This window comes from Monodelphis domestica, chromosome 6 (genome assembly GCF_027887165.1).
Source record: "Monodelphis domestica isolate mMonDom1 chromosome 6, mMonDom1.pri, whole genome shotgun sequence".
NCBI lineage: Eukaryota > Metazoa > Chordata > Mammalia > Didelphimorphia > Didelphidae > Monodelphis > Monodelphis domestica.
Genome location: NC_077232.1, coordinates 178483595 through 178502319, shown reverse-complemented (window position 1 = coordinate 178502319; position 18725 = coordinate 178483595). Strand labels below are relative to the sequence as shown.

Below are 18725 nucleotides of genomic sequence, written 5' to 3'. Positions count from 1 at the left end.
CATCCAAGGTCTGTCTACCCTCATCTTCTCTTCAGTTTCTTTTACTCTCTCTCTCTCTCTCTCTCTCTCTCTCTCTCTCTCTCTCTCTCTCTCTCTCTCTCTCTTTCTCTCTCTCTCTCATATATATATTATGTATGTGTGTGTGTGTATGTACTGCACTTTATATTTAAGCAAAATTGGGCTGCTTGCCATTTTCTGGGACACTTTTTGCTTTCCTATCTTTGTGGTTATGGTCTTCCCTTCATTTAGATGCTCACTCCTGCTTCTTCTTTCTTGTCAAAACTATTCTTCCAGGCCTAACTCTACCTACCTTCTCTATGAAATCTTCTCTGATTATTCCACCACACAGCAGTTTTCTCTGTTGATTTCCCATTGCTCTTTGTAGTTCTGCCTTTTGTTAGAGTTAGTTGTTTATATGAAGTAGTGTTAGTGCAGTGGAAAGAGTCCTAGATTTAGAGGTCAAAAGACTTGAGATCAAATCTTGGTTCTGTTAATTAATACCTTTGACCTTGAACAAGCTACCTAATCTCTCTGGGTCTCAGTTTCCTCATTTATAAAATAAGAGGTTTAGTATAGATAAACTCTAAAGTCTCTTCCAGCTCTGATCTTATGCTTTATTTCTTCAACTAAATTTTGAACTCTTTGAGACCTGGGCCTTATTTGTCCTTGTATCCTCAGTACCTAGCATGATGACCTTTACATATAGGCATTTAATTAATATAATTATGTTGAGTGAATGATGATAATCAGATAAAGTTATCAATGTAAAAAAGAATGATGTAATGATGAATGATGGGAATTTGCAGAAGTAACTGAAGTGAGAAAAACTTAATTTTGAGATATAAAGAAAGTTATTCATTTTGGCTAATTCAGTAATGAAGAAAAACTGAATTTATGTTGGAAAAACTTTGCCTTTTAGTAGGTTTACATTTTGAAACATGAAAATATATTAAGATGTGGTTTTCATGCACATTGAATATTTTATTTTCTTCAAAGACATCTAAAATGGTTGTTTTTCATTAATGTGATGAAAAACATAAAAACATGCTCAAAATTTAAAAAAATAACAAGGAAGTCACTGAGAGGATACTATTATCAAGATTAATTTTTTGGTGGGAAGTACTGTTTTAGGGAATTACAGTTTTGGCATATTAGCACAGAAATAGATACATGAATAGGGGTTTATGACTTCTGTACTATGCAGTTTACAACAAAACTCTTTGAGGCTACTTGACAGCTATAAATTCTTATAATGTATTTATAGTAAATGAGATAAGTTAATTTTATTATAGTCTGCATAATTCATTTGTAATATTAACTATGTGTTATATACATATTTCTGCATTAATGTCCCAACCCATATATTGCAACATCATCAAGTTGTGTGTACTGATATATACAAAAAACACATTTAAAAATCTGTGAAAAATTGTAAGAAACAATATGTAAACTTGTTAGAAAAATTACAGTGCTATTTGATTTTAGAAGTCTGTTCTAATGTATGTGCAAATTAATTATACTACTTCTGTCTTATACTTGATAGTGGAGGAAGAGGGGAGGAATTGGTTGCAATGCAATCTGACACAATTTCCATGAATTTAAATTATTATGATAGATACTTTTTAAAAAGTAAATGAAAGTGGTAATGAAAAGATAGTGATTCATATTTGTTTTTCTTAATAACTTTCAGGTCAAATATTCATTTAAGTATTTTCAGGTTATAAGGTAGGAAATAATTTCATTCTGAAAGCACATGGTGCTATTCTTAGATTTTTTTTTATCCTAACCCCCTCCAAACATATTGAGTAGTGTACATTCTTTTCTAGTTATTTTTAAATATAATAGGACTTGTTTCTTTTATAATGAAATAAACATCTTTTCAACAGTGTAGATGATGCATTCTGATTGATCATTTTATGAAAGAGGATAGTTTAAGGGTTGGAGAACAGGCTTTGTGATTTTAAGGGATCTAAGGAAATGCCCTCTAACAAATCACTTCTTAATCTGCTCAGCATACTAGCTTTAAAGAGTTGCTTGAGGACCCTTAACTAGAAATGACTTGCCCAGCTTTACACTAGCATATGATCTTGAGCTGAAATGGGCTTCTGAGGCCATCACAATCATCCCTTTCATTTTATAGATAAGGAAAATGAAGTTCGATGAAATTATATTCCATAGATAGTGTCTAGGAAGACTTGAACCCAGGGTCTCCTTTCTGTAAAGTTGATTATTCACATGCCACACTGTCTCAGTCTTTTTTTTTTTTTTAATAACCCTTATCTTTGGTTCCAAGGAAGAAGAATAGTAAGGGCTAGGCAGATGGGGGGGTTTAAGTGACTTACCCAGGGTCATACAGCTAGGAAGTGTTTGAGGTCAAATTTGAACTCAGGACCTCCCGTCTAGACCTGGCTCTCATTCCACTGAACCATCTAAACCCCCCCCCCCCCACTGACTCATTCTTAAATGAATTCTTAAACAATTTTACTTTAATAGCCATTTAATTTGATTTCAGTTGAACTTATATGATTGTACTGATTTCGTTTTTGTCGTAAGGAAAGAATTTTGTCTAGTGGTTATATAGAGGGTGAGACTTGAAGATCATCTTGTGTATATATGACAACGCCATGCAGAAATCCTGTGGGAAATTTAGACTCCAGATGGAATTTAATACTTAATTTGTCTTAAGGAGTAATGTATAACTAGTAGTAGTAATGTGTAAGTTATATATACATATACATACATATACATATCATATACATATACATATACATATACATATACATATACAGCCTGCTAGTAGTATCCTTTCCAGAGAACAATGGTAATTGTTGAATGGTGATGAAGGAGGTTTAAGGATGAAGAAGTTGTGAGAATTGTTGATGCTATTGGGAGACTGAGTGATCAACCTGACCCCACTGGGATCTGGCTCAATCATGTTCATTAATCTTTGCTCTTCCTGAAACTTTTAGAATCCAAGATATTGAAGAATGATAGAAATTGTAGGCTGAAAGAGGGATAGCAGGTAGAGGCATTTCCCTCTATAGCCTGTGGATCAGCCTGTTCCAGTTACCTCTTGAGAGTCTCAAAATAAAATAGTCCTAAAATCAACCTGTGTTTTTACTCAATGCTGTCGTATATGTGGCTTGATTTTTCTTTCACTTAAAAAAAAAATTGTTTCAAAGCCAAGCAAAAAGCACCATCAAACACTAAGTGACAAATAGGTTCTAGGGTAGAGCTTTTCTGTGTTTAGATTAGAGCCTTAGCCATCATTTGTATCCTCCAGAAATGGCGACCTGAAATCAGGAGCATGTAATCAGAAAATCAACTCTTCTGTTGTTGAGATTCATTCTTTGGAAAAATAAATTTCTGGGAATGATTATCTATGAACTTGCTAAATTTTATTTACCTGGTGAAAAGGTGTGTTGTCATATATACAAAGCCAAATCAATTGAAACAAACTAACAGCATCCACTTGTTAAAGATTTGTTGCAATATCTCAAGGGAACATGTGAATGGATTGCATAGAAGTGTGACATTTTGAAGTTTAGAGTGTTCTGAATCATCTATCCCAAAATGCCAATGGTATGGCTACATGCAGAAAAAAATGCTTCCCATGTCTCCATGTCTCCATGCCTCTCTACTGGCCTCTCTGCCTGCAAAGCACTTCCTCCTTACTTCTGCTTCTGAGAATCTTGGTTTTTTATTCATGATTCAGCCCAAGATACTAGGATATCCTTTACCCCTTAGCCTACCTTTTTTCATTTTGTATGAATTTTTATATGCATATGTGTGCATATGCATATGTGTACATATTCTATATGTTATATACACATCTACATACCTCTGTGAGTGTGTGTATATGTGTGTATGCACCTCTCCCATTAACATGTAAGCTCTTAGAAGACAAGGACTGTCTTTCTACTTGTATTTTAATTCCCAGTGCTTAGCATAGTTCCTGACTCATAGTAAGTGCTTATTGATTGATTGAAATTATAAATTTGTTTATATTATTTATAAATGTTTATTTATCACTTATCTCTTTGTGATATATGCCTAGCCTAAAAATCTCTGGGTTGAAAGAAATAACTATTTTATTTATTTTCTTGGCATTAAGATGCCTGTCTTTCAACAAAGCCTGCAACATTGATTATCTTTTGTTATCTTGGCTGATTTTCTGGGTGTGAGGAGAAACTTTCAAATTATTTAGATTTGCATTTTTTTTATTTGGAGCATTCTTTCATGCTTGTTAATAGTTTGCTTGTACTGCTACCAACTGTAGGAATGTACCCCCTCCCAGTAGCTTACTAAGCTTCATCAGGCAAGCTTCTCTCACATAACTCCTCCAGATTTTTCAGTAGTGTAAAAATTAAAATTAATGTCAATAATACAAATGTTATATTTTAAGGGATTTATTAATGATCATTAGAAATCTAGGAATAAAGAGTATACAAAAGACCACATGCCCATGACTGATCAACCAGTTCAAACTCCCGCCTTCCCACCACCAAACTCAAGACAGGAAGCAAAGAGGTGGGACTCTCCACGTCCCCCCTAATTTTCCCTGTCTACAGGAAATATGTAAGGTCAGGAAGTCAGTGGGCTCCAGGTAAATGTAGTTCTTTTTTAGGGTAACAGATTTTCACTTATACATACCCCTCTGAGATCCATGGAAGACTAGTTTCTCCAATGGATATTGTAAACATAACCAACTTTTAAATTACAATAATTTGGGGATAAAAGGAAAAGAGAACAAAACCAATGATTTCTAGGCATGTTGACAAAAAGCCAGTTAGGGGGCAGCCCCCTTCAGCATAAGAGTATACATGAAAAACAATTGCATTCAACCCCATGTGACTGCGAAAATATGGTTTAAGACTGTGAATTTCCAAAACTGTAAAGATAATTTTTAGTGTCTTGATTTAAATAAAAAATAAGTGGTCGCCATGGGAAAATTCCCAAATATGAAAAAAATACCCAAGTCAGCTGGGTTTATGGAGATTTTAATTAATACAATGAAGGAATTAAGGGAAGGGAGAGAGACAGAGTAAGAGGAAATAGTAGGAAAAGGCCTAGGCCAAATGGCCTAGTCCTGAGCCTTAAGAGAGACTAGTCAGTCCTTAATCACTCACCACAAGATCGTTCCAAGCAAGCTCTAGTGTTCAGAGAGACCCTCCAATTCAGCTTCCAAACTCAACTCCCTAAGTTCAGAGAGACCAGCTCCTTTTAAAGAGAAGTTTCTCTTATGTCACCTCCCCTAAATTTTCACATCTACCAATAACAGTAGATTTTTCCCACAGGACTATCCATTCTTAATTCACATCTTTTGTTATCACCTTCCCTGATTAGATTATATATTCTGAGTATTTCACATCTCTTTGCTAAGCTTGCCCTTTGTAAGTTGCTTGAACTTTTAGTGATTAATTTAACCTTTGTAGGTACTTAGCACCCTTATGTATTAGATCTAAAAAATAGACCACCTAGCTTAGGGTTTTTGCTCCACTATAAGTATGAGTTGGGAACTTTTCATTGTTCAGTAAGGAAATTAAAACTTTATCTTCCCCTAAGGTATGCCTAAGTATGGATGGAGTAATGTAGAATACATTCCTGACTAAGTACCTCCATTGTTTAAAATAAGGGAATAGCCTTAACCAAATGTTCTAAGGTAGAATTTGAGCAGTTTTAAGATTCACACCCACACAGTTCAAATCATCACATCCCCAAGTTCACTCTGGATCTTCTGGTGCAGCCTGTGTCTGTGGAGGCATCGTCATGATGCCTTCTCCAAACAGTTCACTTTTTGGATTCGGAGAGGTAGCATGTTTCTTATCCTAAAAAGAATTTAAACTTTGCATTTTAGAATAATAATACATTCCCCTCCTGAAGAGGGTATTGAAAAACACAGGAATCACTTAGGCATACATAGCTGAGTTATGAGGTACATGAATCAATTAGCAAGAGAAATCAAAAACATCAAATAAATTCAAATAAAAGAGAAATGATGACTTCTGAATGGAATATAGACTATCAAAGTCTTATGTGTAAAAATTTTTTAGTAAAGGAAAAATAAATCTATAACAGGTCCTTGAATCAGGGCCCAATTAAAGTGATTTGTGTAATTATGCACTTTCCCAAACAGCAGGCTGGACTACAGAAAGTTTTGCCACACAATGAAAGACAGAATAGGGACTAGATTATAGGAGCCAGGTAGGAGCCAAATTTGAGACACTTGGTAGTATGTGGGACAAGAAATACCTGCCTTTGACATATGTCAAAACAATTGCAACCTTGAACCCCAAACAAGTTCAAGTCCTCTTGTCTTAGCTCAAAATTTCATCAATCCCATTGGGATTGGTTGGTCTCTTTGACCTTGTGCTCGACTGGCCCTATGCAGTTTAACCTTGTGCTTCTTTGACACTGTGCAGTGACTCTTTTTGTATTCCCTTCTCCTGGAATCAGACAAAAATCATTAAAGTCCCATAATTTTTTTAAAGCAATCAGTGGCACCATTTTCATAGTCTAAAGCTTTTAGGGTATGCATTAATATTGGAACAAATGTATTTTAAACTTATATTACTGCAAAATAAAAATATTAAAGAAAAATCTTCTCAATACTGTTGACATGTACTTCAAAAACAAAAAGGAGAGGAAAAAAAACTCAGATACTATATTGCACATGCAAGGGAAAACAATAATTAAAAAAAGAGTTTTAAAAACAAAAAATATATAGCTTACAATCAGTGACACACTGTGTCAGCCAAGGAGAGGTAGAATACGAAGGTTTCTCACCAAAAAAAATGAGATCCACTTCCTTTTTAACTTAACCACTGTGTGAATACAAATGATTTTCAGAATACAACAGTAATATAATAGATAATGCATATTCAAAGAAGAACCAAGGTCTCCCAAATTCACAATAGCCCACTGTCATATTTTATATAAGTTGCTGTATTAAAAAAAAAAAAAACAACCTATGAACTGATGGATATTTGTCACAAAAAAAATGAGATCCACTTCCTTTTTAACTTAACCACTGTGTGAATACAAATGATTTTCAGAATACAACAGTAATATAGTAGATAATGCATATTCAAAGAAGTACCAAAGTCTCCCAAATTCACAATAGCCCACTGTCATATTTTATATAAGTTGCTGTATTAAAAAAAAACAAAAAACAACCTATGAACTGATGGATATTTGTCACAATTTTTACAGACATGGCAAATCTTTCAACCTTGGCAAATATATTTTTAAACAAAATAAAACTTATTTGGGTCTAGAACATCACCAAGAAATCTCGATTGTTCTGGTGGAAGTAAATTAAACTGAAGGGTTTTTTTGCAAGAGCTCTTTTTTTTTTTTTTGGCTTCCTGCTTTATATAAACACCTTGGTAGGAACATCTCTTTGGTCCTCTACCTTTAATACAACATTCCTTATAATATAAATATAAATATAAAATATCATCCATTCAGAAACCACTATTTATCTAAAATTATTTCTGACCCCTTAACAGTACAATTAAATTCTTAGCTTATTAAATTCTTTAAAGGTTGTTAGCCAGGTTGAGTCATTCATCATCTATGTGACAATGAAAAGTGGGGAAAAAACTTTTTATGGGCTTTTACAATATTTTGTTCAGTAGCCATAGGGGAAAGATAATAGAATATATCTAATAGTTAAAACACGATAGATTAAAATGATTATTGTAACAGAACAATATTGATCAGGTTAATATATGAACTTAAAAAAATTAAATCATAAAGCAAACAATCAGCAAAATATAATAAAATACAGAGACTTTCATAAAACAATGGAGTCTGAAATGGCTTAAAATTTTCACTTCCAGTCTCTTTAAAGTTCCTTTCTATATCCTTCAGATTCCTTTTGTCAGTGCTCTGGAATTCTCCATAGTGAGGGAGAACATGGGTTTGAGGAATCCCAAACTGGATGAGTCTTAGAGACTGGGCAGGCCCAAATGGGAAAGGGTTGTAGGGAGATGAATTTCCCCCCTGAATCTCAGGCAAGATAATTGAAACAATCAGTGGTAGAAAGGGAAAAAAATCCTAAAACTGGAAGCTGTTTGAGATAGGTTAAGCACTGCTCTTTCATAGAATGCTCCATGCTTGTCATTTATGTGCTAAGCCTCTTGCTAAGAATTGGGAATACAAATATAATTAGAATTAAAGAGTCCTTGCCCTCAAGGAGCCAAAATTCTGATGGGGGAAGGCAACACATAAAAAGAAGTTTTGGGGAAGTACCAGTACCCGCCATGGGACATAGTAGAGGAACTCTAAAGTACAACCTAGAGAGAAATGAGACATGCTGGCCTGGGCATCTTCTTTATTCTGGGAGTAGTTATCCTATCAGGGGGAAAGACAACATTGGTGGAAGGTACTTCCATTTTGCAAAATTCCAGGGTTGGATTAATGTGTCAGAATGAAGAGCTGGGTAATGGTATAGAAAATTCAGAGTACAATATAGTGAACCCTTACTGCCAAAGAACAAATGTCCTTTCCTAACCCCCAGCAGTCTACCATCATTTCCATTAACCTTAACCCTATCGTATCAGTGTCTCACTCTAGGTATGACTATCCCTTCCATTTTTTCCTCTCTGGAACATTTTTATGATAATTAACAAGTTCCTCTTGTTTCATACCACTACTTCTCTTACTCCTGCTATCTTATGGTACTTACTGAGACCTGACACTATACTTCTGCTTATCCATTCTAGTACTGGCTGTACTTTCACTCATACTATACTCACCCCAAAACTCATTGATCATTGTGAAATAGAATTTTTAACTCCTTTTGTTTATCTTAACTTAATCAAGTACTTGGAGTTCCTCTTCTTTCACACTTAGTCAGATACTTGAAGAACCTTTTACTAGAAAAGGAAGTTCACACCCTCAAAGACCTAAAGTGGATCCACAAGCACTGCCCCCCACAGCAAAACTAGACAAATTAAGGAACTAGGATTGGTTCCTGAGATGTGATGTGGGAAAACTGTTGGATGGGGAAAAGTGCTTATAAGGTGAGACCCAACAGGAAGTCAGTAATTCTCATTTCGGATTCTCATTTTGAATGCAAATTCCTATTATGGCTTTCTGAATTGAACTTTGGATTTTGGTGGACATTAAGATTTGGATTCCTGCATTAGTGACTTGAGTTGAAGAAGGACACTTATTCTAGTGAGACTCTTGCCTCCTTAGCATTAGAGACTGCCTTTTGCAGCTCAGCCTCTTTAGCATGGGTCTTTTGGTTGGTGAAATGCTTGGCTGGATACACTCTCCTAGGCTGGTGAGATTCTCATTCAGATTCACACTCGCAGTTCTAGAGGCACTCATATCTTGGCTTAGGGTATTTAGCTAGGCAATATTTTCTACCTCCTTCCATTTCCCTCTTTACTATGGTGTAATAAAGCTACTAATAGCCTCATAAGTTGAGTTAATTTTATAAACGGTGACCACAACAATTTTTTTAACTCTTATATTTAATCAAAACTAATTTTAAACTCATATCACAAGACAAGTCAGAATACTTCTTGCTTCACATTTCATGTCTAGACTCTTCCTCTAACATTACCACTTAGTAACCCCAAATTTCTCTTTCTTAGATTATCCATATTCTGCTTCCTATTATCTATCATACAGTTCTTTCCTTTTGTTCCTTCCCCTCCCCCTCCATTCCCTTGTACCAGACATTCTCCCTCCTTTCTCACTGAGTTTGACCTTATGTTCATAATCTTTTTCCTCCGACCTTAACCCTTCTAGGAGCATTGACATACATATTGTTAGTCCCTTACATACTCTACTATCCCAGTTTCTCAATCTGGCCAATTTCATACCCATGACATATTTTTTTTCTACAAATAGGAATGGTTACAATCTTTTTTTGATATGACTGACAAATGTTCAATTTCCATTTTTAAGAAGTCAAAATAATATTATCTCATCATAAATTTTTAACTTGCTTACTCTTCCTGAAATATTTATTCTCTTCATCCCTGAGTACTGTGCCAAGCCATCACCCTTGCATTGGTTACACTTTCCTCCCAGTTAAATTGTGACCCCTTGGGAAACCAGTTCTACTCTACATTCTCCTTTGCTCTTCAATCTCTTAGTCTCTTACATGAATTTCTCCCAGCATCCTTCTCTCCAACTTATGTACTGCTAAACAAAACTAGAGAAATCATATAATTGTATTGATTGAATCCATAGATTTATGCCACCTAATCTCAATCAATCTTCCCCCAGCACAACTCAGTAAACCTACTCCGCTTCCCTAATTTTTTTCTACTCACACAGTAACTATTACAACGATATCCCCTCCTCAATCCTCTTACATCATCCCCCTTTCCATCATCCTCAGCTGATGACTTCCCCACATACTTCAATGCAAAAAGGGTATTGAAGTAATTTCCCAAGATGTTTAAGGTTCATAACTTCTTTCAATCTCATTTTCCTTATCTGTTGAATGGGGATTCTATCTCATGAGGTTGTGAGAATAAAATGAGACTATCTGTAAAGTTCTTTACAAGCTGTTAAACACTACGAGATATCATCATCTTCATGACTTCAACCTCTGACCAATCATTAGTTTTCTTTGCTTTGTCTTCATCTATGTCCCTCCCACTAATGAGGTGTTCTATAATAGGTGCTATAATGGGCCTTCTCTTAATCTTTCTTTATATTTTCTCATTTAGTGATTTTATCAGTTCCCATAGGGTCATTTATCATCTCTGCACATGTCTCTGCCGAGCTTTAATTGTAGATCTCCAATTGCCTGTTAGACATTTTGAATTGATGTCCTGTATGTATGTATATATATATATATATCTCAGAACTCAGAATTCTCCAGAATTCATTCCCATCCCTAACATATATCAAATCCATTCTTTGGTTCCAACCTCCCCTATTACTGTTAAGAGTACCATCATCCTTGGAACACTATTGTGCTAAAAGGAATAATGAACTGAAGGAATTCCATGTGAACTGGAATGACTTCCAGAAATTGATGCAGAGTGAAAGAAGCAGAACTAAGAGAACATTATACACAGAGATGGATACACTCTGACACAATCAAATAATAATAAACTTCTTTACTATAAGCAATGCAATGATCCAGGACAATTCTGAGGGACTTATAAGAAAGAACACTATCCACATCCAGAGGAAGAACCATGGGAGTAGTAGAAACACAGAAGAAAAACAACTGTTTGATCACATGGTTCAATGGGGATATGATTGGGGATGTTCTCTAAATAACCACCCTAGTGCAAATACTAATAATATGGAAATAGGTCTTGATCAATGACACATGTAAGCTCATTGGCTATGGGAGTGGGTGGGAGGAGGGGAGGAAAAGAAGATAAATCATATAACCATGGAAAAATATTCTAAATCAATTAATTAAATAAAATTATTCAAATTAAAAGAAAACTTCTAAATCAATTAATTAAATAAAACTTAAAAAGATACAATGAAGGAACCCTTCTGGAAGGTGAACAAGTGGGATAGTTATTCAAATGAATAAAATAAAAATTTCTCATTAAAAATAATGCATATAGGAGATCTCTCACAAGCGGACCGGATAGGAAGCAGGTATGCAGGCGCAGTGCCCTGAGTCCTTGGTGCAGCTGAGGAAAACCTTTGGTGGAGGTGAATACTGATGCGGTAGGGTCATCTGAGAGAAAAATACAGAGCTGGAGTCACGTGTCCTGTGCCTTGGCCAAGAGAGGTCATTTCAGTTGAATACCTCATGGCCTACCAGGGATTTTTGCAGTGCCTCTGAGGACTTATGCAGATCAACCAATTGATGCTTATGTAAAGTCATAGGTTCTGGTCCTGGAGGATATGTTGCTGCTATTAAAGCTGCTCAACTTGACTTTAAGAGAGTCTGTGTTGAAAAAAATGAAGCACTTGGTGGAACTTGTTTGAATGTTGGGTATATTCCTTCCAAAGCTTTATTGAATAACTCACATTTTTATCATTTGACTCATAAAGATTTTGCCTCTAGAGGAATTGAAATTTCAGAAATCCATTTGAATTTAGAGAAGATGATGGAGCAAAAGCATGGTGCAGTAAAGGCTTTAACTGGTGGAATTGCTTACTTATTTAAGCAAAATAAGGTTACCCATGTGGATGGATTTGGAAAGATAACAGGCAAAAATCATGTTACAGCAACAAAATCTGATGGCAGCTCTTAGGTTATCAATACAAAGAACATTCTCATAGCCACGGTTTCAAAAGTTGCTCCCTTTCCTGGAATCATGATTGATGAAGATACAATTGTATCATCAACAGGTGCTTTATTCTTAAAAAAAGTTCCAGAAAAGATGATTATCATTGGTGCAGGAGTAATAGGTGTGGAACTGGGTTCAGTTTGGCAATGACTTGGTTATGATGTGACAGCAGTTGAGTTCTTGGGTCATGTTGGTGGCATGGGAATTGATATGGAAATTTCATAAAATTTTCAGCGAATTCTTCAAAAACAGGGATTTAAATTTAAACTAAATACTAAAGTTACTGGGGCTACCAAGAAACCAGATGGAAAGATTGATGTAGCAATTGAAGCTGCTTCTGGTTGAAAAGCTGAAGTTATCACTTGTGGTTTACTCTTGGTTTGTATTGACCAACGACCCTTCACCAAACATCTGGGACTGGAAGAACTTGGAATTGAGCTAGATCCCAAAGGTAGAATCCCAGTCAATACCAGATTCCAAACCAAAATTCCAAATATCTATTCCATCGGAGATGTAATTGCTGGCCCCATGTTAGCTCACAAAGCAGAAGACGAAGGCATTATTTGCATTGAAGGGATGGCTGGTGGTGCTGTACACATTGACTACAATCGTGTGCCTTCAGTGATCTATACACATCCTGAAGCTGCATGGGTTGGTAAATCAGAGGAGCAATTCAAAGAAGAGGGTATTGAGTACAAAGTTGGAAAGTTTCCTTTTGCTGCTAATAGCAGAGCTAAGACTGATGCTGACACTGATGGCATCGTGAAGATCCTTGGTCAGAAATCAACAGACAGAATATTGGGAGCACATATTCTAGGAGCAGGTGCCGAGGAAATGGTTAATGAAGCTGCACTTATCTTGGAATATGGAGCATCCTGTGAAGATGTTGCAAGAGTTTGTTATGCCCATCCAACTGTATCAGAAGCTTTCAGGGAAGCAAACCTAGCTGCATCTTTTGTCAAAGTGATCAACTTTTAAAATGAAATGTCATTGGTGTATACTTCTGAATTACCTGGCAGCTCTGAGACTCTTTAGGACTGAATTGAGTAATGTTTTTGTTCATAGAGAAAATATTTAATAAACAGGTTTGGACAAAGTGGAATGATCCAGCAGCTATATATTAAATACTTTTAATAATCATTCATTTCCTGTGCATTGAGTACTACAGAAGTAAAACTTAAAGGATAGCAGGTAACTACAAATTTGGTAAGGATTATATAACCTAGAAACACTATTTCTTCCCTCCAATTCAGTCATGTTGAATGTACTTGCATTGATGTAGCTGGACTACAGTATGTGAAGTTAGTTGCATTTTAATGATAGTGGATCTAGTGACTTATACTTGGTTTTCATATTGGAAACAAGTAATTAAAATAAATAAAAAAGTTCAAATGTGTATAATAGAATAGTGTAAATATAGGAAATATGTTAATCACTTAATTTTTATTTAACCATTGAATTTTTACAATTCAGAGATAATACCAATGTTTGAAGAAAAGTGGAATTTCCAAGTTCACATCAGTGTAAAAAAGTGAGGTATTATGTACAATCAAGTGACAATACTATAGTTTTTTATCATGTTTTTGGGACTTAGGAGTAGTTCATTGATGACACTTATTAGAGTAGAAGATGGAGGTGAAACTATAATAATAAAAATCAGTTCATATGCTATTCACTAAAATGGGTTAACATTATTATCTCTGTATTGTAATTTTTATAAGGCCTTAGACTTTTCTAGATCAGTCTTAAAAAAACACTTTTCAAATCAAAATGTTTATGCTAAGGGTTGTATCTTCAGTATTTACTTTGTTCTGGGAAAATGGCAACTCATTCAAATGGTCATTTTTTTAGATAAATGGATATACGTTCTATGAACAAGTCTGAGAGTAGATAATGCTTTGGAGAAAGCCACACAAAATTATAAATTTGCCTGTTCTCTTTTCTTATTTAGTTATTTCATTCATTCCCCACCATATCTAGGATATAGGCAGATGAAGTATTTTTCTAATACTTTGTGAATTATGATTATTTCTTAAAAGCATATAAAATTGTCTTTTCTAATGAAAACAGAATGACCATTTTTCTCTTGTAATGGGTTAGTCCTAAAATTATCCATTATTAAATCATACCACTTATAGATCAAATACTAAATGAGAAATTGGTCTGTACCTTATGTAACAATATAAATTATTCCTGGCTATAGGATGATTCAGTAGGAATTTATTCAGTCAAGAAAAATCTAGTAATTCCTAAAGGAAAAAAATCATGTAGTGGTGGTTCAGAAATTCTTACTAAATGCAGTCAGAATGAATATACATACATGTTATTTTTAAAGAAATATAAAAATGTTTGTAAGATCTGATATTATTTGCATGTAGTCACTAAAATATAGATACTTGGGGTGGGTCTGTGACTTAGCTTGTTTAGTTAAGGAGAGTTGATGATCTGTGGCATTCTTTATTTTATTTGGTTACAATGGTAAGATGTCATAATTATTAAGGATTTACTTCTTTTCCACTTACATATGTTCCAAGGTTATAGCCCCTTGAGAGTATTGGAACCTCATTTCAGATTTAGTTATTGTCCAAGACTCTTTAACTCCATCAAATCAAATCTGAGCTCCAGACCATTTTAAATTTAATATACTTGATATACTCATGGGAGGGTGGAATGAATTGGTTACTTGAGAGTTGGCATCTTTGATAAAAAGTCAAACTTGGGCCCCGAATGAAATGAAATTGAGAAATTTGTAACAAAATGAATAAAAATACACCCTTGGTAATGTTAGTTTGTGGTATTCTAAGTCAATATGTTAAATAGAAATACATTGAGTTTGACATCACTGATCTAGACCAAGCCCTTTCATTTTATAGATGATGAATTGGGAAGCACAGATAGGTCTGTCTAAGGCTATTCGGATAGAAACTGGAAAAAGCCTGGATTTTTGAACCCAAGAACTTCTACTCCAAATCCAGGACATTTGTTTTTAGTGGTTCTGCTTAGTTGCAATGGAGAGGAAGTCTTCCCTTTCTGACAGGACCTTTCATAACTCAATGCCACTGCCTTATTTAAGATGTCTCAGCATGAGAAGGTAGTTTTGACCTGTGGGATCCATATATGTAGCTCAAATGTAACTTGTTTTAAAACATTTTTTTAAACTCACTTTATCATTTGCACCCTGCCACACACACAACAGAAAGATCAGTATGACTTCTTTTTGTAGCATAGAAATTCATAGTTCTATTTTCATTTGAAATTTGAGGTAAGAACAAAGAAATAAGGAACCACATTCCCCATCACTGAAGTGTTCATGATTATAGTAAATTTTATAAAACAGTTTAAATGGAAGGCTATCCCAGGTTGGTAAAAGTAATCTAACTGGATGCATCTCCATATAAAAAGCGCATTTGTACTTTATTTGTAACTTCATTAAAAAACATTTGGTAATTAAAAAATTAAATAGACAAAGGTGGACATTGTTTCTTTTTAACATCAATGTGTTAGCTACATTTTAAAAATAGTCGATTTAATAAAAATAATAATGCATGTATACTATATAAATGAGGTGTGATATGATTAATATTTTATAAATAAAGTATATGTTATAGTATTATAAAAACTAACATAAAACCAAAAAAAAAGGGTACCATCATCTTTCCAATCTTCCATGTTTGCCAGTGTGTTGTCATTCTCAATTCTTTTCTCTTTCTCTTACTACATATCTACTTAGTTGCCACATGTTATAATTTTTTTTTAATTTATCTAATTCTGAGGGGGGGTGGAATTGAGGTTCTCCACTGTATATAATTTGATGTCTATTTCCTAATTAATTTCTCCATTAAAAATTTGGAGACTATCCCACTTCCTTGGTGCATATATGTTTATTATTGATATTGCTTCATTGTCTATAGTATCAAGATGTAATTTCCTTTCTTATCTCTTTTGTTTAGATCTATTTTTACTGAGATCATGATTGTTACTCCTGCTTTCTTTACTTCAGCTGATGTGTAATAAATTCTGCTCCAGACCCTTATTTTTATTCTGTGTGTCTCCCTGCCTCAAATGTGTTTCTTGTAAACAATATATCATAGGATTATGGTTTCTAATCCACTCTGCTATTAGCTTCCATTTTATGGGTGAGTTCATCCCATTGATATTCATGGTCATGATTACTATGTATTCATCTTCATAATATTTTCCCCTTTTGAACCTGCTCTTTCTTCTTTTGCTCTGTCCTTCCTCACAAGTATTTTGCTTTTAATTGTCACCATCCCAACCCTCAACCTTTCCCTCTCTTCTGTTACCTCCCTTCACCCTGGCCCCTTAGGTTATTCCTCTCCTACTTTTCTAGGGGATAAGACAGGATTCTATATCCAAATGAGTATGATTGTTGTTCCCTCTCTGAGACAATTCCAATAGGAATAAGATTTAAGCATTGCCTATTACCATCCTCATCCTACCCTCCATTGTAATAATTTGTTATGCTTATAGGTAAGATAATTTACTCTATTCTTCCTCTCCTTTCCTTTTCTCTCAATACAGTCCTGTTTTTTTATCCCTTAATATTTTTTCCTTCAATATCATATTATCCTAATCAACTTGCTCCTGTACCTTCTCTCTATATATACAGCTTACTGTTCTAATAATGATAAAAAAAATTTTTGAGTTACAAATATCATCTTTCCATTTAGGAATATAAATAGTTTGAACTTATTGAATACGCTAATTTTCTCTTTTTTGTTTACCTTTTTATGCTTCTCTTAAGTCATATGTGAAGGATAGATTTTCTGTTTAGGTCTGGTCTTTTTATTAGGAATAGTGAGAATTCTATTTTATTAAATTACCCCCCCCCAAAAAAAAAAAAAGAGTATACTCAGTTGTTGTTGGTGGTGAACTCTTACCTTCTGATTAGAATTAATAAAATGTATTGGTTCGATGGCAGAAGATCAGTAAGGGCAAGCACATTGGAAGTTAAGTGACTTCCCCAGCGTCACACAGCTAGGAAGTGTCTGAGACCAAATTTGAACCTAGGACTTCCATCTCTAGGCCTGGCTCTCAATCCATGAGCCATGTAGCTTCCCCTTTACTCAGTTTTGCTGAACAGATAATTCTTTGTTGTAAACGTATTTCCTTTGCCTTCCAGAATATCATATTCCAAGCCTTCTGATCCTTTAATAGTATAGTGTAGTGTAGAAGCCTCCTTGTAATCCTGACTGTGGTTCCATAATATTTGAATTGTTTTTTTCTGGGTTTTTGCAGTATTTTCTATTTGTATTGGGCACTCTTGGATTTGGTTATAATATTCCTGGGAGTTGTCATTTGGGGATTTATTGGTAGATTCTTTAAATTTCTATTTTACCCTCTTGATCAAGAATATTAGTGCAGTTTTCTTGGATAATTTCTTGAAATATTATACCTAGGCTGTTTTTCATATCTTGACTTTCAGTAGGCTAGTAATTCTTAAATTGTCTCTTCTACACTTATTTCCCAGATCAGTTGTTTTTCTAATGAGATACTTCATATTTTTCCATTCTTTTGATTTGATTTTATTGTTTCTTGATGTCTCAAAGACATTAGCTTTAATTTTCCCAATTCTGATTTTTACAGAATTATTTTCTTTGTTGAGCCTTTGACCTTCCTTTTCCATTTGGCCAATTCTGCATTTTAAGGTATTATTTTCTACCTGCATCACTTTCATTTCTCTTCCCCATTTTTCTTCTGCCTCTCTTATTTGATTTTTAAAATCTTTCTGAGCTCTTTCAGAGCCTAAGACCAATTCCTATTTTTCTTTGAAGTTTTACATGTAGCTGCTTTGATCTCACTGTCCATTTCTGAATTTGTGTGTTTGTGCCTTGCTCTTCTTTGTCTCTGTAATAGTTTTATGTGGTTAGGTTATTTTTTCATTTAATTTTTTTTTAATTTTTATGTTTGCTCATTTTATTAGTCATCTTCTTGTCTTATATTTTTATCTCAAAGGTGGGTTCTATTCTCAGGGTAGAAGGGGCAGTGTCTTAAACTTCAGTTTTAATTGCCACTACCCTCAGCTCTTTGTGAAATATATTTTACTCCATTTTACCTCTTTTCCCATTTCTCTTAGAATTGTAAGTTAAAAAATTAAGGTTGAACTAAATATAAGAGAATGTGGTTGCCAAAATATCTCAAGTCAAATGACTTTTCTGCAGCTTTATTTATAAAGTAGAGGGAAAGAGTAAAGTAGAGAAATGAGAAAGAGGGTAGAGAAAGTATCTATACTATCGCACTGGATAATTACTCTGGCCTGGTTCAAACCAGGCAGCTCTTGTTAATCTTCCCCTGGAGGACCCTCAGCTGAAGGGCCTTTAACCAGAGGACCTGGTGGTGAATAACCATGACTCCTCCCCAAGACAGAGAGGCCTCTCTAGAAGCTAGGAAAGGAGTCAGCTATTTTCACTCACCCACATTGTAGTCCAAAGGGAAAATCCAATGAAGCAGTCCAAACAAAGGTCC

The 18725-nt window shown here is 34.6% G+C and overlaps 1 protein-coding gene and 1 pseudogene across 2 annotated transcripts in view; both read left to right on the top strand.

Annotated features, from left to right (window-relative positions):
* The window catches only part of ANAPC10 (anaphase promoting complex subunit 10), a 163066-nt gene that overhangs the window by 123015 nt on the left and 21326 nt on the right, over nt 1-18725 (top strand). The gene's annotated exons all lie outside the window — the stretch shown is intronic.
* Nucleotides 63-16997, top strand: LOC130455070 (dihydrolipoyl dehydrogenase, mitochondrial-like; annotated as a pseudogene).